The following is a 26,189-nucleotide window of genomic DNA, read 5'->3' on the forward strand; positions in this document are numbered from 1 at the left end:
CAAAGAATTGCAGCTTTAGCAGGACATTGACATCACAAAGGTCAAAAGAGAGAAGAACTAACATAGTTTTTGGTTTGTTTTCATCATCTCTACCTCGTGCTTGTGGGCTACAATTTGTTGTTGCTCTCCACACTTTACACCCATGTTCTTTCCATGATAGCCTTCCCTGTGAAATTCCAGTTCTGCCAGATTCAGATGCAAAGTAAAGAGCCTCTCAGATACTGCATAACAAGCTCCTACAATTGTATAAGTGACTTCAGAGGATGAAGCTGAGAGCTATGGACAGTTATTTCCAGAAACTTTGATCTAATCTAGAAACTTTTCTAGGGAGATTTCAGAATTGCTATGGAACAATGATATTTCTGTGGTTCCCATTTTCCATTTCTTTAATCAAGAGTGCCTATAGCACTTATTGTATGCTTGTCTCACTGTTATATGTTGGGTGTGTAATAGACGGCTCATCTCTTTAGTTTTACAGGTCTACAGTTTGAGAGAAACTGTACAGTAATAATTATACTTATGGAACTACATACAAAAGGCTCATTAATTTCTTAACATAACATAGATGATGAAGTTTTGGACTTTGAGATAATGCTGCAATGACATAAAACTTTTGTGAAACTTAGGGGGCAATAAGTATATTCTGCATGTGGGAGGGATATGAATAATTGAAAGCCCTTGGGCACCTCCAAGATGGCCTGCAATGATTCCCACCCTTTGATATTTTTGTCTTTGTGCCCTTGTGTATCACCTCCCTCTTGAGAATGGGCTGTATTGAGTGTCTTGCTACTAGCTAAAATAATGTGATAGATGATGGTGGAGTATCACATCCATAATTAGGTTACAAAAAGACTATGCGTGCATGTGCTCTTGTGAGTAACCCGTCTGGTTAAACACCTGAGGCCTGCCAAAAGCTATTTGAGTGTGCTTAGAAGCACTTACCCTCCTAGTCATGTGTTCACATAAGACCACAGCTCTGGTGAACACCTTGACTACAGTCTTATGAGAGAACTTAAGGACAATACATCCAGCCAAGCCATGCCCAGATTCCTAACACACGGGAATTATGACATAATTAATATCTGTTGTTTTAAGGCCATAGAATAACAAATTGTTTGGGAATATTTTTTTTAAAAAGATCACTAATACATTGATACTCTGCTTTGATTGGTTAAATAATTATTAAATTTTAACACTTTTACAAATAAATATTAATTATAACTTGTCGCAGTTATTTCTTCCATATTTTTATGAAAAGTACAAAATCCTATTTTCAGGTACTAAGGTATTATATTAGTCACATGTACCAACAACATATTTCAATTAGTTATTAACATATGTAGTTTTACTAACCTCTAATAGACCTTCATTTGAAATCCCAATTTTGAAACACTGTATGAAAACTACATTTGAAATCCCAGTTTTAAATATCCAGTCCATGCCTTTTGTTATCGATAATATTTAAAAACAAACAATGTTGGCCGGGTGCGATGGCTCATGCCTGTAATTTCAGCCCTTTAGGAAGCCTAGGTGGGCAGATCATTTGAGGTCAGGAGTTGGAGACCAGCCTTGCCAGGCATGGTGGCATAAGACTGCAGTCCCAGCTACTGTGGAGGCTGAGGAATCAGAATCCATTGAACCCAGGAGGTGGAGCTTGCAGTGAGCCAAGATCGTGCCACTGCATTCCAGCCTGGGTGATAGAGTGAGATTTCGTCCCAAAACTGTAAATAAATAAATAAATAATGTGTTTACTCTCATTTTGATTGGTTTTCAAAAAAAATATTAATTTTGTTTAAATTTTTAAATTTTTAATTTTCTGGAAACATAGGTGTATGTTTATATATGATGTTTAGATACACAAATGCAATGTGAAATAATCACATCATGAAAAATGGGTATCTGTACCCTCAAGAGTTTATCTTTCTGATACAAATAATTCAATTACACTCTTTTAGTTATTTGTAAAATACAATTTATTATTGACTATAGTCACCTTGTGCTATTGTATTGTGGATTTTATTCATTTTTTCTGACTATAATATCTTTTTGTACATATTAGACACCCCACATTACCCCCGTCCCCTACTATCCTTCCCAGCCTGTGATAACCATCCTTCTACTCTCTATGTCCATGAGTTAAATTGTTTGGATTTTTAGATTCCAAATAAATGAGAACATGCAATGTTTGTCTTTCTGTACCTGGCTTATTTCACTTAATGTACTGAACTCCAGTTCCATCAATGCTGGTGCAAATATCAGGATTTCATTCATTTATGTGGCTGAATAGTACTCCAGTGTGTAAATTTTACCACATTTTCTTTATCCAGTCACCTATTCAGGGACACTGAAGTTGCTTCCAAATATTAGCTATTGTACACAGTGCTGTAACAAAATAGCAGGGCAGATACCTCTTCAATATACTGATTTCCTTTCTTTTGGGTATAACCCAGCCATGGAATTTCTGGATTATATGGCAGCGATAGTTTTAGATTTTTGAGGAACCCTACATTGTTCTCCATAGTGGATGTTCTAATTTACATTCCCACCAACAGAGTACATGGGATCCCTCTTCTCCACATCCTCACCACCATTTGTTATTGTCTGTCTTTTCAATGTAAGCCATTTTTAACTGTGATGAGATATTTCATTATAGTTTTGATTTGCATTTCTATGATGATCAGTAATATTGACCATCATTGCATATGCCTGTTTGCCACTTGAATGTCTTCTTCTGAAAAATGTCTACTCCTATATTTTGCCCATTTTTTATTGGATTATTAGATTTTTTTTTACCTATAGAGCTGTTTGAGCTCCTTATACATTCTGGTTATTGATCTCTTATAAGTAGTTTGCAAACATTTTCTCCCATTCTATGGATCATCTCTTCACTTTGTTGATTGTATTCTTTGCTGTGCAGAAGATTTTTGACTAGATGTGATCCCATTTTTTCATGTTTACTTTGGTTGGTGGTGCTTTTTGGGTATAGTTCAAGACATTTTTGCCTAGACCAATGTCCTGGAGAATGTCCCCAATGTTTTCTTTTAGTGGTTTCATAGTCTAAAGCCTTAGATTTAATGCTTTAATCCATTTTGATTTGATTTTTGTATACGATGAGAGAGAGGGGTCTTTTTTCATTCTTGTGCATATAGATGTCCAGTTTTCTCAGCACCATTTATTGAAGGGACTCTCTTTTATCCAGAGTAGGTTATTGGCAACTTTTTGAAAAATAAATTCGCTGTAGTTGTGCAAATTTGTTTCTGGGTTCTCTATTCTTTTCCATTCATCTGTGTGTCTGATTTTATGCCAGTACCATGCTATTTTGATAAATATATCTTTGCAGTATAATTTGAAGTTAGGTAATGTGATTCCTCCAGTTTTTGTCTTTCTGTTTGGGATGGCTTTAGCTATTCTGGGTCACTCGTTATTCCATGCAAATTTTAGGATTAACTTTTCTATTTTGATAAATAATGGCATAGGTATTTTGATAGTGATTACATTGAATCTGTAAATTGCTTAAGGTAGTATGAACCTTATAACAATGTTGATTCTTCCAACCGATGAACATAAAATATTTTTCCATTTTTTGGAGTCCTATTCATTTTCCTTCATCAGTGTCTTACAGTTTTCATTATAGAGATCTTTCACTTCTTCGGTTAAGTTAAATTCAAGGTATTTAATTTTATGTGTGGCTATTGCAAATGGGAATAGTTTTAAAATTTATTTTTCACATAGTTTATTGTTGGTATATAGAAATGCTACTGATTTTTTTATGTTGATTTTGTGTCCTGCAACTTTACTGAATTTATCAGTTCTAATAGTTTGCCTGTGTAAACTTTAGGCTTTTCCAAATATAAAATCATATCATCAGCACACAAACGTAATTGACATTTTCCTTTCCAATTTGGATTCCCTTTATATTTTTCTCTTATCTGATTGCACTAGCCAGGACTCCTAGTACTCTGTTGAATAACAGTGGTGACAGTGGGTATGCTTGTCATGTTCAAGATTTAGGGGAAAGTCTTTCAGTTTTTCACCACTTAGTATGATGCAAGTTGTGGGTCTGTTGCATGTGGCTTTTATTATGTTGAGGTATGTTCCTTCTGTCCCCACTTTGTTGAGGCTTTTTATCATGAAGGAATATTGAATTTTATCAAATGCTTTTTTCAGCATCCATTGAAACAATGATGATAGAGTTTTGATCCTTCATTCTGTTGATATAATAGCTCATTTTGATTGATTTTTATGTTTTAACCCATGTTTGCATTCCAGGGGTAAATACCACTTGGTAATGATTGACGATCTTCTAATGTACTGCTGAATTTGGTTTGTTAGTATTTCCTGATGATTTTTGCATGAATATTCATAAAAGATATTGGCCTATAGTTTTCTTTTTTGGATGTGTCATTGTCTGGTTTGGTATCTGATTAATACTGACCTCATAGAATGAGTCTGAAAGTATTTATTCCTCCTATTTTTGAAATAGTTTGAGTAGGATTGGTACTAGTTGTTTGTTAAATGTTTAGTAGAATTCAGCAGTAAAGCCATTAGGTCTAGGGCTTTCCTTTACTAGGGTTCTTTTTATTATGACTTTAAACTGATAACTTGTTTTTTATCTGTTCAGGTTTTGGGTTTCTTCCTCATTCAATCTTGTTAAATTGTATGTATATTAGATTTATCTCATGCTGCTACAAAGAACTGCCCAAGACTGGGTAATTTATAAAGAAAAGAGGATTAATTGACTCACAGTTTTGCATGGCTAGGGAGGCTTCAAGGAACTTACACTTATGGCAGAAAAGGAAGCAAATCGCTCCTTCTAAACATGGTGGCAGGAGAGAGAAATGCCAAGCAAAGGGAAAAAATCCCCTTATAAAACCATCAGATCTTGTGAGAATTCACTGAGTGTCATGAGAACTGCCCCAATGATGCACTTACCTCCCATTGAGTCCGTCTCATGACACAGGGGGGTTTGGGGAATTACAGTTCACGACGAGATTTGAATGGGGACACAGAGCCAAACCATATTATCAAAAAGCTGGCCTCTCCAAGATTTCGCTTTTTCAAATTTCAAAAAGCAATTATGCCTTCCAAACTATTCCACAAAATATTAACTCATTTCAGCATTAATCCAAAAGTGCAAGTTCATAGTCTCATTGGAGACAAGGCAAGGCCCTTCTGCCTATGAGCCTATAAAATCAAAAGCAAGTGAGTTACTTCCTAGGTACAAATGGGGTGCAGGCATTGGGTAAATCCTTCTCTTCCAAAAGGGAAAAATTGGCCAAAACAAAGGCGCTATAGACCCCATGCAAATTCAAAATCCAATGCAGTAGTAATTGAATCTTAAAGCTCCAAAATAATCTCTTTTAACTTTATACCTCATAACCCGTTCACACTGATGCAAGCAATGGGCTTCCAGGGCCATAGGCAGCTCTGCCCCTGAGGCTTTGTAGGATACAGCGCTCCTCCTGGCTGCTTTTACAGGCTGGAATTTAGTGTCTGTGGCTTTTCTATGAATCTGGTGCAAACTGTTGGTGGATCTACTATTCTGGGGTCTCGTGGATAGTGGGCCCTCTTCTCACAGCTCCACTAGGCAGTGCCCCAGTGGAGACTTTGTGTGAGGGCTCCAAATCCACATTTCCAGTCCATGCTGCCCTAGCAGAGATTCTCCATTAGGTCTTTGCCCTGCAGCAAACTTCTGCCTGGAGATCCAGGGATTTCCATACATACTCTGAAATCTAGGCAGAGGTCCCCAAACCTCAGTTATTGACTTCTGTGGACCTACAGGCTTAACACAATGTAAAATCCACCAAGACTTGAGGTTTACACCCTCTGAAGCCACAGCCCAAACTGTATCTTGGCTCTTTTTAGCCATGGTTGGAGTGGCTGGAACACAGCAGGGGGCCCTGGGCCTGGCACGTTAAATCATTTTTCCTCTTAGGCCTCGAGGCCTGTGATAGACGGGGCTGCTGTGTAGGTCTCTGCCATGCCCTGGAGACATTTTCCCCATTGTCTGTAATTAACATTTGGCTCCTTGTTACTTATGGAAATTTCTGCAGCCAATATGAATTTCTCCCCAGAAAATACTTTCCTTTTTTTTTTTTTTTTGGCTATTGCATAGTCAGGCTGCGATTTTTCCAAACTTTATGCTCTGCTTCTCTCTTACACTTTTCTGCTTAGAAATTTCTTCTGACAGATATCCTAAATCATCTCTCTCAAGTTGAAAGTTCCACAGATGTCTAAGGCAGGGCCAAATGCCACCAGTGTCTTTGCATAGCAAGAGTGACCTTTATTCCAGTTCCAAACACATATCTTATCTCCATCTGAGACAACTTCAGCTTGTACTTAATAGTCCATATCACTGTCAGCATTTTGGTTAATGCCATTCAACAAGTCTCTAGGAAGTTTCAAATTTTCTCACATCTTCTTGTCTTCTGAGCCTTCCAAGTCTCTGAGAGGTTCCAAACTTTCCACATTTTCCTGTCTTCTTCTGAGACCCGTGAACTGTACTTACTTTTGTCATTACCTAGTTCTAAAGTGGAGTCCACATTTTCAGGTATGTTTACAGCAATGCCCTACTCTCTGTGGTACCAATTTACTGTATTAGTCCATTCTCATCCTGCTATAATGAACTGTCCAACACTGGGTAATTTTTAAAGGAATTAGTTTTAATTGACTCACAGTTCCACATGGCTGGGGAGGCCTCAGAAAACTTACAGTCATGGAAGAAGGTTAAGCAAATATGTCCTTCTAAACATAGCAGTGGAAAAACAAGAATTGCCCAGAAAAAGGGGGAAAAGCCCCTTATAAAACTCTCAGATCTCATGAGAACTCACTCACTATCACGAGAACAGCATGGGAGTCACCACCACAGTGGTTCAGTTAGCTTCCACCAGTTTCCTCCCATGACACATGGGGATTATGGGAACTAAAATTCAAGATGAGATTTGATTGGGGACATACAGCCAGGTCATATCAGTATCTGTTTAGCAATTCCATTTCTTATCATTTTTCCCCAATATATTATACAGTTGCTGACAATAGTCATTAATGGTCCTTTCAGTTTCAGCAATATCATTGTAATCTTTCCTTTTGCATTTCTGATTTTTTAAATTTGGATTTTCTCTATTTTCTATGTCTGGCAAAGGTAACTTACTTTTCAGAAAATCAACTTTATGTTTCTTTTGTAGTTTTATTATTTCTCTCTACTAATTTTGGATTTGTTTTCCTCTTACTTTCCTAGATTGTTAAGATACATTTCAGATGGGTTTATTTTTGGAGTTTTTCTCTTTTTTGATGTAGGCACTTATGGCTCTAAACTTTCATCTTAGTACAAGTTTTGCTGTATGTCATAGGTTTTGTAATGTTATGTGTTTCCACTATTTTTTTCTGAAAATAATTTCAATTTTCTTCTTGATTTCTTTATTGAATCACTAGTCATTCAGGATCATATTGTTTAATTTTCATGTATTTGCAGAGTTTCCAAAATTCCTCTTGTTATTCACTTTTTTTTGTTCTATTGTAGTCAGATAGGGTGTGTGATATTATTTCAATTTTTTGAATGTTTAAGGCTTGTTTTGTGACCTAATATATGGTCTATACTTGACGATAATCCATGTGCTGAGAAAAACAGTGTGTATTTTGCAGCTGTTGGATGCAATTTTCTGTAAATATCTATTAGATTTATTTGGTCTGTAGTGCAGATTAAATCTGCTGTCTCTTTAATGGTATTCTATCTGGTTCTGTGTAATGCTAAAAGTGGGGTATTAAAGTCTCCAGCTCTTACTGTATTGGGGACTATCTCTCTAATACCTGCTTTTTATATGTGGATTCTCCAGTGTTGAGTGCATATATATTTATAATTGTTATATCTTCTTGTTAAACTGACCCCTTAATCTTTATATAATGAACTTGTCTCCTCTTATAGTTTTGGTCTTGAAATCTATTTTGTCTGACATAAGGATACCTACTTCTACTATTTTTTAGTTTCTATTGTCATGGATTATTTTCTTAAATACCTCTATTTTCAGTTTATGTATATCTTTATGAAGAAGTGTGTCTCTGGTGAGCCACAGATCAATGAGTCTTTTTAAAAAATTCATTCAGCCACTCTGTCTTTTGATTGAGGAGTTTAGTCCATTTATAGTCAATGCTATTATTGTTAAGTAAGGATTTACTCTTGCCATTTTGTTATTTGTTTTCTGGTCTTCTTTCTTTACTTCCTGCCTTCGTTTACTGATGGTGCTTACCTCTCATTATAACATTTAGTTTCTCAGTTGTAATATTTTGGATTTTAGTTTGAGGTTACCATGAGGTTTGCAAATACTATCTTACTACCCATTATTTTAACCTAATAACAACTTAACTCTATTTGCATAAAAAAAGAAAAAAAACTAATAAAACTCTAAGTCTTAACTTCATCCTCCAGGGGCTTTAAATTTGTTCTATGTATTTCTTCTTGTATTGCCTGTGTCTTGAAAAGTTGTGATTGTTATTATTTTTTATTGTTTCATTATTTAGTCTTTCTACTTAGAGTAGTTTACACAGCATACTTACAGAGTTATAATATTTTTTATCTGTGCATTTACAATTACCAGTGAGTTTTATACCCTCTAGCTATGACTTACTGCTCATTAACATCACTTTCTTTCTCAATGTAGTACCCCTTTCACATTTCTTGTATGACAGGTCTGGTGTTGATTAAATCTTTCAGCTTTTGTTTTTCTGGAAAAGTCTTTATTTTCCTTCACCTTTGAAGGATAATTTTTGTTGGATATACCACTGTATGGTAAAAGATTTTTTCCTTGATCACTTTTTAAATAGGCCATGCCACTCTTTTATGGCCTATAAGGGTTCCACTCAAAAGTCTGGGGGCAGATGTAGCGAAGCTTTATTGTATTATATTTGTTCCTTTTCTCTTGCTGCTTTTAGGACCATTTCTTCGTCCTCGACCTTTGGAAGATTCATTACTAAATGCCTTGAGGTAGTCTTTTTTAGGTTAGATCTGCTTGGTGTTTTGTTATCTTCTTGTACTTGGATATTGATCCCTTTAGATTTGGGAAGTTCTCTGTTATTATCCCTTTTAATGAACTTTTTGCCTATATCTTTTTCTCTATCTCTTTAATTTCAGTAACTCTTAGATATGGCTTTTGAGGCTGTCTTTCAGATCCTGTAGGTGTGCTTTATTGATTTTTATTCTTCTTACTTTTGTCTCTGTTTACTGTATATTTTGAAGTATAATGTATTCAAACTGATTATTTCTTCTGCTTCATCAATTCTGATAGTAAATGACTCTGATGCATTCTTTAGTATGACAATTGCAGTTTTCAGCTCCAGAATTTCGGCGTATTCTTTGTAACTATTTCAATCTCTTTGTTACATCTATCTGATAGAATTCTGCATTCCTTATCTGTGTTATCTTGAATGTCTTGGGGTTTCCTCAACACAGCTATTCTGAATTCTCTTTCCAAAAGGTCATATATCTCTGTTTCTCCAGAATTGGTCCTCGGTATCTTACTGAGTTCACTTGGTAATCTTATGTTTTCCTGGATGTTGTTGATGCTACTAGATTGTCTTCAGTGCCTACATTGAAGAGTTAGTATTTATTATTGTCTTTTCTGTCTGTCCTTGTTCGTGCCCATCCTTGGAGAGGCTTTCCCTATGTTTGAAAGAACTTATTTCTTATTATCTATACTATAACTGCTTAGAGGGCACTTTCATCTCAGTAATGCTGTGGTTCTCACTGACTTGTAGAGGAACCATCTTGATGGTCTTGGATATGATCCAGGAGAATTTTCTGGATTACCAGGCAGAAAATTCAGTTTTCTTTTCGTACTTTTGATTGTTCTTATTACATGTATGTTACACCTTAAGGATGACTTCGTATAGTTTTAAATGTTAATAATACATTTAGTAATTTACCACATATTTTAATATTTTAGGTTAATATCAATCATATTAAGATGTAGTTTATTGCATTAAAAAAATATGGGTAGCTTTTAGCCATCTCTACACAATCACCTTGATTGTTTTGGAAGTCAGTGTCTTGTTACTAATATCTTCTCATTTCTGTGACAGAGGTGATGAAAGCACATAAGAACTGTGGGCTTTAACTTTCCTTTTTTCTTATCTCCGTTTTCTAGTAACATTAAACCTTATCCCTCTCCAAATCCTGCTTTACTTCTATTTTCTAAACACAATTGAAATAACCCTATTCTGAGATCATAATATCTTACCACAAACCGTCATTCATTTCATGTTTTATTTTTCTGCTGTTTGTTTTGTTGCTGGTAGTTGGTGAGGTGGCTAATTTCTTTGTTTTTACTCTAATCCTAAAATGTTTCATGCTATGTTTTCCTTGTTTTGAGTTTTCAATAGACAACCAATATATCTATCTTTTATTTCATTATATTTTAAGCAAAAATATTACATTAATGTCCTAACTTATATTTCTCTCTATTCTGTTTCATAAATATGCAAGTATTTATTGTTGACACATATCAAAACATAGAAATAAACACACAACCAAGTATTATTGAGCAAAGAACCTCCTGAAACATTTTCACATTCTTCTTTTTTTTTCTCGGACTCTTCCACTTTCTTGTAGAAGTTGGGTTGCTTAAAGCAAGGTACTAATCTTTATATACTGAAAGTATCCTCAAGTCCATATTATTTCTCCTTTCTTATTCCCAATGTGTTTTCCCTCATGTTTATTCTCTCTTTATGGAGCTTATATCTCCTCTCTGCAGTCATACTTCTGTTACTTAATTAATATACTTATCTCCACTATCCCTGTCTCCCCCTCCCTCCCTTACCCCATAACATCCCCTTACTAAACCATTTCACCCTCTTTAACATTGCTATTACAAGCAAACTATATGTCTAACCTAAATTCCTCTGGCTATAGGTTTGGCCGTTCTGGTGTTTTACCATCACTTTGGGAAAAAAAAAAAAAAAGAGGACATTATTCTTCACATGTTATCTATTTATACAATGCTTACATGTTGCGTATTTTATGTATTCTGTCGTATGTCCTTTAATTAATTCTTACAGCATCTATTTCCTACCCTAAACTTTGCCAAAATTGATGGTAACCAAGTTGACCAACATAATCAAGGTGCTTTTATAATTTTTGACAATCGTCCTTTAAAATTGCCAGGTTATAATGTTAAAATAAATGTTTAGAGTCATATGTTAATGTGATAATCAAATCAACAGCTTGGTCTAAAATGAAGTCTCCTCCAGATATTCCAAAGGTAAGTTGAAATGGAAACTAAGAGAATGACCTAAATAAATATGTTATTGCTAACTGTCAGCTGCTCCCTCTGGAAGATCTGTTTGTAGGGGTCCTAATGAAATGCTGTCTTGATCTTATGTAATATTTTTATTAAAAATCCTGAAAATAATAGCACCATTGCATTAAATTTTGAAGTGAATGGAAATTGAGAAAATGTGCAAAAACTGCTGAAGACAGAAATAATATAAAGAAACTAACAGGGGTTAACAAACTTGCAGGAAATGATTGCAAAGAAAAAAATAAGTGCTAGCTCATTTACAGTAAAGTTACATGATACTTAAAAGAATTAATATTTTTGTTAAACTTTAAGAGGGCAAAATTCTGTGGTAAGTACTAGAATAAAGGAGACAAAACACATGTTCTGTATTGAAGGACATCACAGTCTAGTGACCAGCAAGCTATAATGTCCTTAAAATTAAAATTCCAATGGAATATTGTAAGATGTCTAGAAACATCTCAGAGCTCACTATCCCACTTCAGATTTATGATATGATATGATGATATGATATGATCTATAAACCAAGACATACATACATTTTTCACTGAAGATGGACCACAATAACTGTGTCATTTCAGCATTAAGCCATGCTTGTTCTATTATGATCATGAGTTAGAATTCATATCATAAAGGATAAATATTAATAGATACACCCTGACTCAATGACTTACAATTTTAATATCTCAAGAAAGTATAAATGCCACAAATCTGTCAATAAACAACCAGTGCATCTGTTATCCACATTGCATAGGTGGATAAAATATCTTTGGATGATTTCCTTGGCATATTTCCCTGGCATATTTTTGATGAAAAATGAAAGAGAAGATCTTTTTTGGATCTCAAAGAAACTTCAAGTCATATTATCATTTCAGAATTGGTAAGCAAATGTTAAAAGTTAGTTTAGATAACTCAGTATTTTAAATGTGTTACTTCCAGCTCCTGCCCACAATGTGGAGTGGGAGGCTTTCATGTATGTTTTCCTCAAAAAATATTTAAATTAATTTTAAACTGTATTTAAGCAATTTAAACTGTAATTAACAAGCACATCATTAAAAGATTTTGTCTTCTAATTTCAACAGCCAGGAGACCACCAATATTTATCTTTATCGCTAAGGAAACTTGTTTTATTTTCAAATATATAACCCTCTGGTATTTTTACACCAGAACTTTTCCATAGGTAGCTGCTAGCTACATTCACTTTTGCAACTTTAAATAAAGTTAAATATAATTAAAAATGTACTTCTTCACTTGCATTGGCCTCATTTCAAGTGCTATAGGCACATATATTTATGGCTACTATACTGGAAAGGACAGATATAGAATATTACCATCATCATCGGAAAAACTTCTGTTGGATAACAGTCCTCTATAATAACAGTAAACTTCTTAAAAATATGTCCATTGACAAAGAAAATGGCATCCACCGTTTCCTTTTCTTAGGTTTAGGCCTTGATAAATCTCATCTTGAAACTTGTAAAGATAAAAACAAAACTCCTTATTTATGTAATTTGAGACTTTCTTGCTTATGTATAACTAGAAAAAAATGCAAAACTAAATTTGATGAGGAGGCCAATACTATGCTAAAATATTATCTAAAGAGGTCTAGTAAAAATACCTATCTTTAGGAGAACAGCCTTCTTACTGTCATTTTAGACACTAAAACCTGTTTCTCCCACAGTCTTCCTCATTCTCAGAGGAAGACTGTGGGAGAAACTGGTGTATTTCTAACCTACTAGTTGCTCAAGCCAGAATATTAGATGTTTCCTTAACTATTCTCTTTCCCCATAACCTCCTGTTGATTTTACTTTCAAAATTAAAAATTAAAAACTCTAACCAGTTATTGATACTGTTATCAATTTTACCATATTAGCTGAAGGTGTCTTATCCATCTTATCCCTTTCAGATAAAATTGTTACTCCTTTTCTTTTTATTTTTTATAGTACTTTAGGTTCTGGGGTACATGTGCAGATCATGTAGGATTGTTGCATAGGTACATACATGGCAAGGTGGTTTGTTGCCTCCATCTGCCCATCACTTGTACCTGACATTTGTCCCCACGTTATCTCTCCCCACCCTCCCTACCCCCCACTGTCCCTCCCCTAGCCCCCCACAACAGAACGCAGTGTGTGATGCTCCCCTCCCTGTGTCCACATGTTCTCATTGTTCAACACCCACCTATGAGTAAGAACATGCAGTGTTTGCTTTTTTGTGCTTGTGTCAGTTTGTTGAGAATAATGGTTTCCAGATTCGTACATGTCCTTACGAAGGACACAAACTCATCGTTTTTTATGGCTGTATAGTATTCCATGGTATATATGTGCCACATTTTCCTTGTCCAGTCTATCATCGATGGGCATTTGGGTTGGTTCCAGGTCTTTGCTATTGTAAACAGTGCTGCAATGAACACACGTGCATGTGTCTTTATAATGGAATGATTTAGAATCCTTTGGATATATACCCAGTAATGGGATTGCTGGGTCAAATGGAATTTCTATTTCTAGATTCTTGAGGATCACCACACTGTCTTCCACAATGGTTGCACTAATTTTCACTCCCAACAACAGTGTAAAAGTGTTCCTATTTCTCCACATCCTCTGCAGCATCTGTTGTCTCCAGATTTTTTAATGATCACCATTCTAATTGGCATGAGATGGTATCTCAATGTAGTTTTGATTTGCATTTCTCTAATGACCAGTGATGATGAGCATTTTTTCATATGTTTGTTGGCCTCATATGTGTTTTCTTTTAAAAAGTGTCTGCTCATATCCTTCACCCACTTTTGGATGGGTTTGTTTTTTTTCTTGTAAATCTGTTTTAGTTCTTTTTAGATTCTGGATTTTAGCCCTTTGTCAGATAGGTAGATTGCAAATATTTTTTTCCCATTCTGTTGGTTGCCAGTTCACTCTAATGATTATTTCTTTTGCTGTACAGAAGCTCTGTAGTTTAATTAGGTCCCATTTGTCTATTTTGTCTCTTGTTGCCAATGCTTTTTGGTATTTTAGTCATGAAGTCCTTGCCTATGCCTATGTCTTGAATGATTTTGCCTAGGTTTTCTTCTAGGGTTTTTATGGTGGTAGGCCTTATGTTTAAATCTTTAATCCATGTTACTCCTTTTCTAATCTTGCCTTTTCACAATCTGTTTTCCCCTTCACTGATCTTTTTAAAACTACTCTGATCATACCACTCTTCTACACAAAAATTTTCAACATCTTCTGGTCTCAGAGCAAAATCTTGCATTCTTACTATGGTACATAAACCTCTATATTATCTGTATCCCCAACTTCCACAACATCTGTGACTTCATCAAACATTTTTTTTTCCTTATTCATTCACCAGTCTCCAGTCACAGAGGTTTCCTTTCTGATCCTTCAATTCACTCTACATATTGTTGCCTCAGGGCCTTTGCAATTGTCCCCACTCCCAGGAATGATCTTCCTTCAGAAATTTCTGTGACTGACCATAGATACTTTTAGGTCAGTGTTGAAATGTAGCCTTTTTCAGAAATGGCTTTCCTCAGTATTCTATGTAGAATAATAAACCATATCCTTATTTCTGTTAACCTGATTCATGCTTTTTTGGTATCGCTTGTCATATTACAAACACACTTCTTCATTTTTTAAGTATCTAGTCATCTCACAATGAGTCATTTGAATGAGGGTATAGAAAATTATAAACCATATTTTTGTTCATTATTTCCCTAGTGACTATAATCTCATTTGTTAGGTTTCCAAAATATCTGACAAATAGTTCAACATTAAAATATGTGACAGTTGCAGGGCGTGGTTAACTGATAGCCTCCAGATGCAACACCTTTGGAATTCACTGCAATGTTTACATTAATGGCAAGTTGCTTGTCAATGACTAGGAGCAGCAATGACTTTTTCTAGTGAGTAATTGAGCACAGCAAGGTTAATGAAGCATGCCTAATACATGACCTCATTAAAGGACAACATGAAACTATGAAATATAGCCTAGGGCTTTTCTTACCTATCTTCATCCCCCTCTACCTTCATTGGTGTCAGACATGCTGAGTGGTCTATGTCTCTCCCTTTTTCCCATCCAAGTACTAACCGGGCCCAGCCCTGCTTAGCTTCCGAGATCAGACGAGATCGGGCGCGTTCAGGGTGGTATGGCCGTAGACTATGTCTCTCCCTTTCTATCCTGCTTCCTTGCAGATTATTCTTTCATAGGCATTTACCTCAATACATTTCTTGCACTTCTATATCTATCTAGGTAACTGCTTCTGGGAGAACTCGAACTGACAGAGATTACCATTTTGAGTTTATTTATTTTTTAGGTATTAATATTATGCATAATAATTTGTTTTGAAAAAGAACTTTGTGGTTATATAATAGAAAAAATTTAAATTGTACATTATGTGTATGTGTGTGTTCTCTCTCCACTAAGGAATCAGGCTTCCCTTAGCATAATGGTTGCTGGGATTAGTGGCTGAAGACAGAAAGATCCAGTTACTAAGTTCAAGTAAGCATTGAGAGTCAAAACAAGAAGAGCTGAATTAGTCATCAGCCTATGTGGCTAAAAACAAGCAAATAGGAGAAATAAAACTAAGAATTTTTAATTGAATTAAGAAATAGAAATGAAGACACAAGGCAAAAGTGGAATAAAGAGAGATAGCTTGATCACTTTTTACAAAATAAATCATGAGACCTAATGCTGATTTTCTTTTGAGTTCTAAATTACATAGTATTTATTTTAATAATCTAGGTCTTTATTGTTTCAGTCTCTGTTTTGTTATGCCAGAGATTGAGAGCAATGTTCACAAAACGAAATACTGTTATTCTTAACAATTGTTCAGAAATTTTCTAAAGAGACACAGAAACTTAGAAGACATGGTTCCAAGCAGTAATATTGATGGTACTGAACAAACTACTTAACTGCAGAGAACTGCATTCATAAAATTTTCAGTTCCTTTTTTGGACACTTTCCTTATTTAAGATTTTATTCTGAATACTCTAATTCTGTTCATTAAATTATAGTATTCATGCAGATAACAGTTGATTCACAGATTAGTTTGAGACCTACAATGCAGTAGTAACATGAGCAGTGCCATCTTAGAATGAAAGGAGTATCCAGGTTAGAATGCCAAGGTAATCAACCTATAATATAAAAAAATTTGGAAGAATTTACTTTTTCAGGGTGAATCGGCCATAAAAGGTTTTTGAGCCTAATAACCACTTTTAAACTGATTAATTAATTTGAAACAATTTTGGGTGCATAATTTGAGTTGAGTACTGATGATCTAGGGATGTGGAACAAAACAGATAGGACCTTGCCCTTGTTGATACTTGCTATGCATTTCAAAATGGTCCTAGGAAGGGTGGTGGGGATGGAGCAATAAAGAGGGGTTTGTTAATGGGCACAAAAATATAGATAGCAAGAATAAGATCTAATGTTTAGTATTACAGTGGGGTGAATATAGTTAGCAATTTACTGTATATTTTAAATACTGGAATAGTAGATTCAGAATGTTCTCAACACAAAGAAATGATAAATGTTTGAGGTGATGGGTTCCAAAAGTACCCAGATTTGATTATTACACATTTTATGCTTGTATCAAAATGTCACATACCTTATATAAATATGGATAGCTATTATGTATTTATAACATGTTTAAAAAGTTTATTCATTTATTCATGATTTTGGTAATGAACCAATTGAACTGGGAGTATAATTCAAGACTTTGTTTTTTCTCAAATGCATTTATTTGTAGAAGAAAACAGTCTATAGAAACACCGATTAGAAATATTGTAGATGATAAAAAACACTTTCTATTAATTTGGAGTGTTAAAACAAGGAAGTGTCCTACAAGCCAAATGTTATCAGTGAGATATATTTTGCAAAATAAACCTATATTTACTACAGAGAAGTGGAGCAAAGAGGTTAGTGTTAAACATGTTAGAGGCATCCTATGGTGCAGACCTTCACATTTCCTTGATGTGACTGATTAAAAAGATGTTTAATCCAATGGAATTTAAAACTGCCAATGGGCCAAAAATAGTTTACTAGAAGGTAGGAATCACAAAGGATAAAATTCAGTAAAAAAGAGATTTGACATTAACACTATTTATATATAATCACTTCAGTTCACAGTCTTAAGTGTCTGATAGGGCAGCAAAACATCCAAAATATTTAAATATCTGATCAGAAAGATCTGAAAGATGTGTATTTCCTACAATGCAATATACTGGATAAGGGTAACATGGAGAATAGAATCAGTTATTTGCTAGTTATACGTTAAAGTTCTTGCTATGAAGAGTGGAAGATTGATGATGTTCAAAAGGAATTCTTGGTGCAAATTATAGACATCAATGCACATATCATATAGAAAGTTGAGGTGAACAGGACAAACAGAAAATGTGGCAGTGGCAAGGCATTATCTAGCTTCATATGATGGAGTTACCAGTTGAGCATTTGTAAAAACCCAAGAAGGCAAAAGAAAGTCACATTATAAATTGTATCATTAAATGGCATGATCCGTTCATGTTCCACAGGAAATGAGCGCTAATTAATGACTTGATTCATTTTGGAAGGCTTTTGTGTAGTAAGAATATTAACACATTTTAGATAAATGTAACTTCCCCTTTCTTAAGATATACTCTCAGGTAAGATAATTACTTTTTTAGAAATGGCTGAATGTCAAGTCATGAAGAAATTTGATGAGACTTGTAAATCCAGCCTTAGTTGTGTGGTTATAAATTTGGAGCCTTCTAATGAGTGTCCCTATTAAGCCTTTACTGGTCTCTTATTTGGCAATGTAAACTTTTTAAATATTAGTTACACGTATCTCTCAGAGCTGCAAAATATTAATCATTAAGAAAACTTTCTGCAAATATTTCCCTTTAAGAGATGGAAATGTTTAATGTTTTCAGCATGAATACAGCATGCAACCTTATTCAGGTAGTCAACAAAATGTTGGGAAAAATATTAATTGTATCTGATATGTATTTGTTTTGTTTTTCAAAACTGCATTTAGATATATATTACATTATATCAATGAAATGATTCGATGAACACATTTTTGTGGGGAAGCACATTTGTTTTTCCCTTCTATTAACTGTCTTTAGTTGGGTGCAAGTTAAGAAACCCCATTTTGCCTAGAAGAGGGAGAGAATACAGCTAGTTACATATATACAATCATTGGCTTTGTCTGGGCAGAACTTTTTCTGGCCCTTTTATTCATTTTATTTTATTTTTATTTTTATTTTTGATATAGAGTCTAGCTCTATCAACCAGGCTGGAGTGCAGTGGCGCCATATCGGCTCACTGCAACCTCTGCCTCCCGGGTTCAAGCAGTTCTCCTGCTTCAGCCTCCATAGTAGCTGGGATTACAAGTGCCCACCACCACGCCCAGCTAATTTTTGTATTTTCAGTAGAGATGGAGTTTCACTGTGTTGTCCAGGCTGGTCTTCAACTCCTGACCTCGTGATCCACCCACCTCAGCCTCCCAACATGCTGGGATTACAAGCATGAGCCACCGCGCCCGGTCCTTTTATTCATTTTAGAAATCACTGCCTGGTCTTCACTTACACTCTATCAGAAGTCTGAATCCTCAGTGTACAAATGTTTTATTTAAAAATCTTGAGAATGTTAAAATTCTAGAATAGTTCAGGGATGGTTTAGGCATTGAGTCATCTTAGATCCTACTTCTGCTCAAAATTTAGAAAATAAGTTTTATTTAAAAATATTCTATCTAGACTTCCTTTTTCCAGAAAACAGGAGCATTTATTTTTATGTTATTTTAAAAATATTTTTGTTTTGGATTATGGTTGTAAGTTTTCATCCTCTCCCAACTTTACTAAGAGTGATGAAAATCAAAGTGTGCAATGCTAGGTTTTGATGTACATACACATTGTGAAAGGTGATCACACTAAAGCTAATTAACATATTCATTACTACACAATTACATTATATTTGTGTGTGTGTGTGGTGAGGCTACCTTAGTTCTAATGTCTTAACAGATTTTAAGTATGCAATTCACTACTATTAGCTGTACTCACCATGTTATATATTAGGTTTACAGAACTTATTCAGCGTATAACTGATAGTTTGTACTCTTTGTTAAACATATACCCCTTTTCCCCACCCCTCTTATTCTGGTAACCACCATTATACCCTCTGCTTATATGAACTGGAATGATTTTAGATTTCACATATAAGGGAGATAATGCTTTATTTGCATTTCTATGTTTGGCTTATTTTAGTTAGTATAACGTCCTCCAGGTTCAACTATGTGCTCTTAAATGGCAGGATTTCCTTCTTATTTAAGTGCTGAATAGCATATCATTATATAAATATATACCACATTTTCTCAATCTATTCACCTGTCAACAGGCACTTAGATTATTTCCTTTTTTGGTGATTTTGAATAACTCTTTAATGAGTATGGGAGTTGTGTTAGTGTTAGGCAGTTTATACATCACTATAAAGAACTACCTGAGACTGGGTAATTTATAAAGAAAAGTGATTTAATTGGTTCACAGTCCCGCAGACTGTATAAGCATGGCATCAGCATCTGCCAGGCTTCTGGTGAGAACTTCAGAATGCTTTCAATCATGGCAGAAGGTGAAGAAGGAAGCTGGCATATCACATGGTGAGAGGTAGCAAGGGCGGGGGAAGGTGCCACACACATTTAGACAACCATGTCTTGCTCATATGAACTGACTGAGCAAGAACTACTATCACCAAGGGAATGGTGCTAAACCATTAATGAAGGTTTCACCCCATTATGCAATCACCTCCCACCAGGCCCCACCTCCAAAATTGGGAATTACATTTCAAAATGAGATTTGGAGGGGACAAATATCCAAACCATATCAGGAGTGCAGGTATATCTTGAAGATACTGATTTTAGTTCTTTTGGATATACATCTGAAATTGTTGGATTATATGGTATTTCTAGTTTTAATTTTTTAGAAACCTCCATACTGTTTTCCTTAGTAATTATACCATTTTACATTTTCAGCAACAGTGCACAAAATTTCCCCTTGCTTCCTGTCCTCCTCATCACTGATTGTGATTTTGATTTGCATTTACCTGACAACTAGTGATATTGAACATGTTTATTTATATATCTGTTGGCCATTTGTCTTTCTTTTTTTAAAAGTCTATTCATGTATTTTGTTCATTTTAAAATCAGTTTGTTTAAATTTATTTATTTTTAGTATAAGTTGTATTAATCCCTTTTATATTTTGGATATGTAACCCTTGTTTGATATATTGTTTGCTAATAGTTTCTCTGATTTTGTAAGTTGCTGTTTTTTTTTGGTGATTGCTTTCCTTGCTGTGCAGAAACATTTAGTTTAACGTAATCCCATTTGTCTATTTTCACTTTTATTGCCTGTGCTTTTGGGATCATATCCAGAAAATCATTGACAAGACCAATGTCATGGAGCTTTTCCCCTGTGTTTTTCTCTAGTAGTTTTGTGCTTTCTGGTTTTCCATTTAAGTCTTTCAATGAATTTTAGTTGATTTTCTGTATGGTATCGGAGTCCAATTTTGTATTTTATCATGTGGATGTCCAGTTTTCTTAACCTCCATTTATTGAAAAGAATATTACTTTCCTACTGTGCGGTGTTGGTACCTTGTCAAAAATTAGTTTTTTGAATATGTATGGGTGTATTTCTGTGTTTTATACTCTGTACCTTTGGTCTATGTGTCTCTTCTTATGGCAGTGCCATTCAGTTTTGAGTATTATAGCTTTGTAATATAGTTTGAAATCAGGAAGTATAATGCTTTCAGCTTGTTTTGGGTATTTTGCAGTTACATATAAATTTTGGAATTGCTTTCTCTATTTCTGTAAAGTATATCATTGAAGTTTTGATAGTAAGTGTATTGAGTATATAGAGCACTTTGGGTAGTATGGACATTTTGACAATATTGATTCTTTAAACTCATGAACATAGGTTACCTTCTCATATATTTGTGTTTTCAATGTCTTTCATCAATGCTTAATGGCTTTCAATGTACATATCATTCACATCCTTTGTTACATGTATTCCTATTTCATTCTTTTTGATGTATTTGTAAATGAGATGTTTAAAAATTTATTTTATGGAAGTTCATAGTTAGTGTATAGAAACATAACTGAATTGTGTTTGTTGATTTTTCTTATCCTGCAAGTTTTCTGAATTTATTAGTTTTAACTATTTTGTGAAATATTTTCTCTATGTAAGACCATGACATCTGCAAAGAGAGGAAGTTTTACTTCTTCCTTTCCAGTTTAGATTCCTTTTATTTGTTTTGCCTAGTTGCTCTGGCAAGTACTCCAGTAAGTAGGTTGCAAATAAGTAGAGAGAGAGTTAGGCAGCTTTGTCTTGTTCCTAATCTTAGAGGAAAAGCTTTCAGCTTTTCACCATTAAGTGAGCTTCTCATATGTGGCCTCTATTGTATTGAAGCACAGTCCTTCTATATCTAATTTGTGGAGAATTTTTATCATGAAATGTGGAAGTGACTTTGGAACTGTGTAACAGGCAGAAACTGCAACAGTTTGAAGGACACAGAAGATAGGAAGATGTGGGAAACTTTGGCACTTTTTAGACACTTGTTGAATGGTTTTTGCCAACATGCTGATAATACTGTGAACAATGAAGTCCAGGGTAAGGTGGTCTCAGATGAAAATGAGGAACTTATTGGGAACTGGAGAAAAGGTTACTCTTGCCATGCTTTAGCAAAGAGACTGTTGGCATATGGCCCTTGCCTTAGAGATCTGTGGAACTTTGAACTTGAGATAGATGATCTGTAATTGAAACCTATGTTTAAAAGAGAAGTAGAGCAGAAAAGTTTGGAAAATTTACAACCTGACTATTGACAGAAAAGAAAAACTCAATTTCTGGAGACAAATTCAAGCCAGCTGTAGAAATTTGTGTAAGTAATGAGGAGCAGAATGCAAACCCACAAGAAAATGGGGAAAATGTCTCTAGGGCATGTCAGAGACTTTCAAAGCAGCCCCTCTCATCATAGACGCAGAGATCTAGAAAGGAAAAATTGTTTCCTGGGTGGGACTAAGGCCCTGCTGCTGCTCTGTACAGCCTTGGGACTCAGCATTCTGTATCCCAGCCATAGCTTAAAGGGGACAACTTACAGCTTGGGCCATTGCTTCAGAAGGTGAAAGCCCCCAAACATTGGCTGTGTTAATTTATACTCCCAACAACAGTGGAAATTCTTATTCTTACAAATTTTTTTTATCTATATAAATATGATATACTTATCTTTGTGTTGAAACTGGATTTTGTGCATCTTCTTGTTACACTTTAACTTATAGCTATATTGATTTTGTTATTTTGCAGAAAATCATATGGAATAATTCGATCTTAAATGTAATTCACTTGTGAACACTTTAGCTGAATATGGTTTTTTACAAATACTATTTTCGTCCAATACATAATTTGTTTTAATTTTTCTATTTTTAAAATTATTTTTATTACACTTTAAGTTCTGGGGTACATTTGCAGTATTTGCAGGTTATATAGGTATACATGTGTCTCGGTGGTTTGCTGCATCCATCACCCCATCATCTACATTAGGTATTTATCCTAGTGCTATCCCTCCCCGAGACCACCCACCCCCTGACAGGCCCCAGTGTGTAATATTCCCCTCCCTGTGTCCGTGTGTTCTCATTGCTCAACTCCCACTTATGAGTGAGAACATGCAGTGTTTGGTTTTCTGTTTTTGTGTCAGTTTGCTGAGAATGGTGGTTTCCAGCTTCATCCATGTTCCTGCAAAGGACATGAACTCATCCTTTTTTATGACAGCATAGTATTCCATGATATATATGTGCCACATTTTCTTTTTCCAGTCTATCATTGATGGGCACTTGGGTTGGTTCCAGGTCTTTGCTGTTGTGAAGAGCGTGGTAATAAACATATGTGTACATGTGTCTTTATAACAGAATCATTTGTAATCCTTTGGGTATATACCCAGTAATGGGATTGCTTGGTCAAATGCTATTTCTGTTTCTAGATTCTTCAGGAATTGCCATACTGTCTTCCACAAGGCTGAACTAATTTACACTCCCACCAACAGTGTAAAAGCATTCTTATTTCTCCACATCCTCTCCAGCACCTATTGTCTCCTGATGTTAATGATTGCCATTCTAACTGGAATGAGATGGTATCTCAGTGTGGTTTTGATTTGCATTTCTTTAACGATCAGTGATGATGAGCTTTTCTTAATGTTTATTGGCCACATACATATCTTGAGAAGTGTCTGCTCATATCCTTCACCCACTTTTTGATGAGGTTGGTTTTTTTTCTTGTAAATGTGTTTAAGTGCTTTGTAGATTCTGGATATTAGCCCTTTCTCAGATGGGTAGATTGCAAATACTTTTTCCCATTCTGTTGGTTGCTGGTTCACTCTGATGATTGTTTCTTTTGCTGTGCAGAAGCTCTTAAGTTTACTTAGATCCCATTTGTCTATTTTGGCTTTTGTTGCCAATGCTTTTGGTGTTTTAGTCATGAAGTCCTTACCCATGTCTGTGTTCTGAATGGTATTGCCTAGGTTTTCTTCTAGTGTTTTTTATGGTGTTAGGTCTTACATTTAAGTCTTTAAACCATCTGAAGTTAATTTTTGTATGAGGTGTAAGAAAGGGATCCAGTTTCAGCTTTTGGCATATGGCTAGCCAGTTTTCCCAACACCATTTATTCAATAGAAAATTCTTTCCCCATTGCTTGTTTTTGTCAGGTTTGTCAAAGATCAGATGATTGTAGATGTGTGGCATTATTTTTGAGGACTCTGTTCTGTTCTATTGGCCTATATCTCTGTTTTGGTACCAGAACCATGATGTTTTGATTACTGTAGCCTTTTAATATAGTTTGATACCAGGTAGTGTGATGCCTCCCTTTTTTTTTTTTTTTTTTTTTTTTTTTTGGTTTTTTTTTTTTTTTTTTTTTTTTGGGCTAGGATTGTCTGGGCTATGCAGGCTCTTTTTTTGGTTGCCTATGAAGTTTAAGGTGTTTTTTCCCAATTCTGTGAAGAATATCAATGGTAGCTTGATGGGTATAGCATTGAATCTCTAAATTACTTTAGGCAGTATGGCCATTTTCACAATATTGATTCTTCCTAACCATGAGCCTGGAATATTTTTCCATCTGTTTGTGTCCTCTTTTATTGCCCTGAACAGTGGTTTGTAGTTCTCCTTGAAAATGTCCTTTACATCCCTCGTTAGTTGTATTTCTAGGTGTTTTAATCTCTTTGTAGCAATTGTAAATTGCAGTTCATTCATGATTTGGCTCTCTGTCTTTTATTGGTGTATAGGAATGTTTGTGATTTTTGCACATTGATTTTGTATCTTGAAGCTCTGTTGAAGTTGCTTAACTGTACTAATTTTAAGATTTCTCATTTATGTAATATAAACATCATAAAGGCTCGGCATCAAGGAAGACACTATGGTTCCATTTACCTAGAAAATAAAATATGTTGCCCTTAAAGCTCATCTAATTTATCATTCAAACCATAGTTTCCACTTTTATCATAATATATTTTTTAGCTTTTTGAATGGTAAATAGTTTAATATTTATAGAAAAGTTACAGAAAAATGGTAAAGTGTTTCTAAATTCCCTTCACTCAGTTAACCCAAATGTTAACATCTTCTATAACTTTATTACCACATTCAGGAAATAGACATTAATTCAATACTATTAATTAATCTAGAGATTTAATATTTTTAACTAGTCTTCCACTGTGTCCCTTTTCTAGTTCAGATTATAATTCAGAATCCTACATGTATCAATTTGTCATGTTTTCTTAGATTCCTCAAAGATTCCCTTTTCTTATATTTCTCTAAGAATCTAATTCTCTAAGAATCAAATTTTTAGATTCTTAGAGGAATCTAAGAAAACATGTTCTTAGAGGAACATGTTTATATATAGGTAGACTGACAGTTCCTCAGTCTACTTTGTCTTATATTCTTAAAATGTCAAGGTATTAAAGGCCAGTATTTTGTAAAATGAGAAAATTATGATTAAGCATTTTTGGCACAAATACAGCAGAAGTAATGTCACAATGTCATGCTCTTTCCAGTATATCATTTCTGGAGCAATGTAATGTCAATATATACTGTTACTGGTGGTGGCAACTTCAGTCTCTTAGTTAAGCTTTTGTTGGCTGAGGGTTTTTTTTTGTTTGTTTGTTTTCCTGTATAAAGTTACAATATTCCTTTTTGTCATTAATGTTTTATGAAGATAAATATTATGTTTCTCATATTTTTACCCATTCATTTAGTAACCATCATGATTCCTTTAACAAGTATTACTGTGGTGTTTAAATAGTTACGGTTTTCTCTTGCTGTTACATCTTTGAAATTTATTCTCTGGTTTATTTTTATTTATTTATTGTACTTTACGTTCTGGGGTACATGTGCAGAACATGCAGGATTGTTGCATAGGTACATACAGGGCAATGTGGTTTGCTGACTCCATCCCCTTGTCACCTATATCTGACATTTCTCCCCATGTTACCTCTCCCCAGCCTCCCCTCCCCTCACTGTCCCTCCCCCAACCCCCCAATAGATGCCAGTATCTGATGCTCCCCTCCCTGTTTCCATGTGTTCTCATTGTTAACATCTGCCTGTGAGTACGAACATGTGGTGTTTGATTTTCTGTTCTTGTGTCAGTTTGCTGAGAATGATGGTTTCTAGATTCATGCATGTCCCTACAAAGGATACGAACTCACTGTTTTTTTATGGCTGCATAGTATTCCATGGTATATATGTGCCACATTTTCCTTGTCCAGTCTATCATCGATGGGCATTTGGGTTGGTTCCAGGTCTTTGCTACTGTAAACAGTGCTGCAGTGAACATACATGTACATGTGTCTTTATAATAGAACTATTTATAATCCTTTGGGTATATACCCAGTAATGGGATTGCTGGGTCAAATGGAGTT

Source organism: Cebus imitator, unplaced genomic scaffold (assembly GCF_001604975.1).
Source record: "Cebus imitator isolate Cc_AM_T3 unplaced genomic scaffold, Cebus_imitator-1.0 Scaffold673, whole genome shotgun sequence".
Taxonomy (NCBI): Eukaryota; Metazoa; Chordata; class Mammalia; order Primates; family Cebidae; genus Cebus; species Cebus imitator.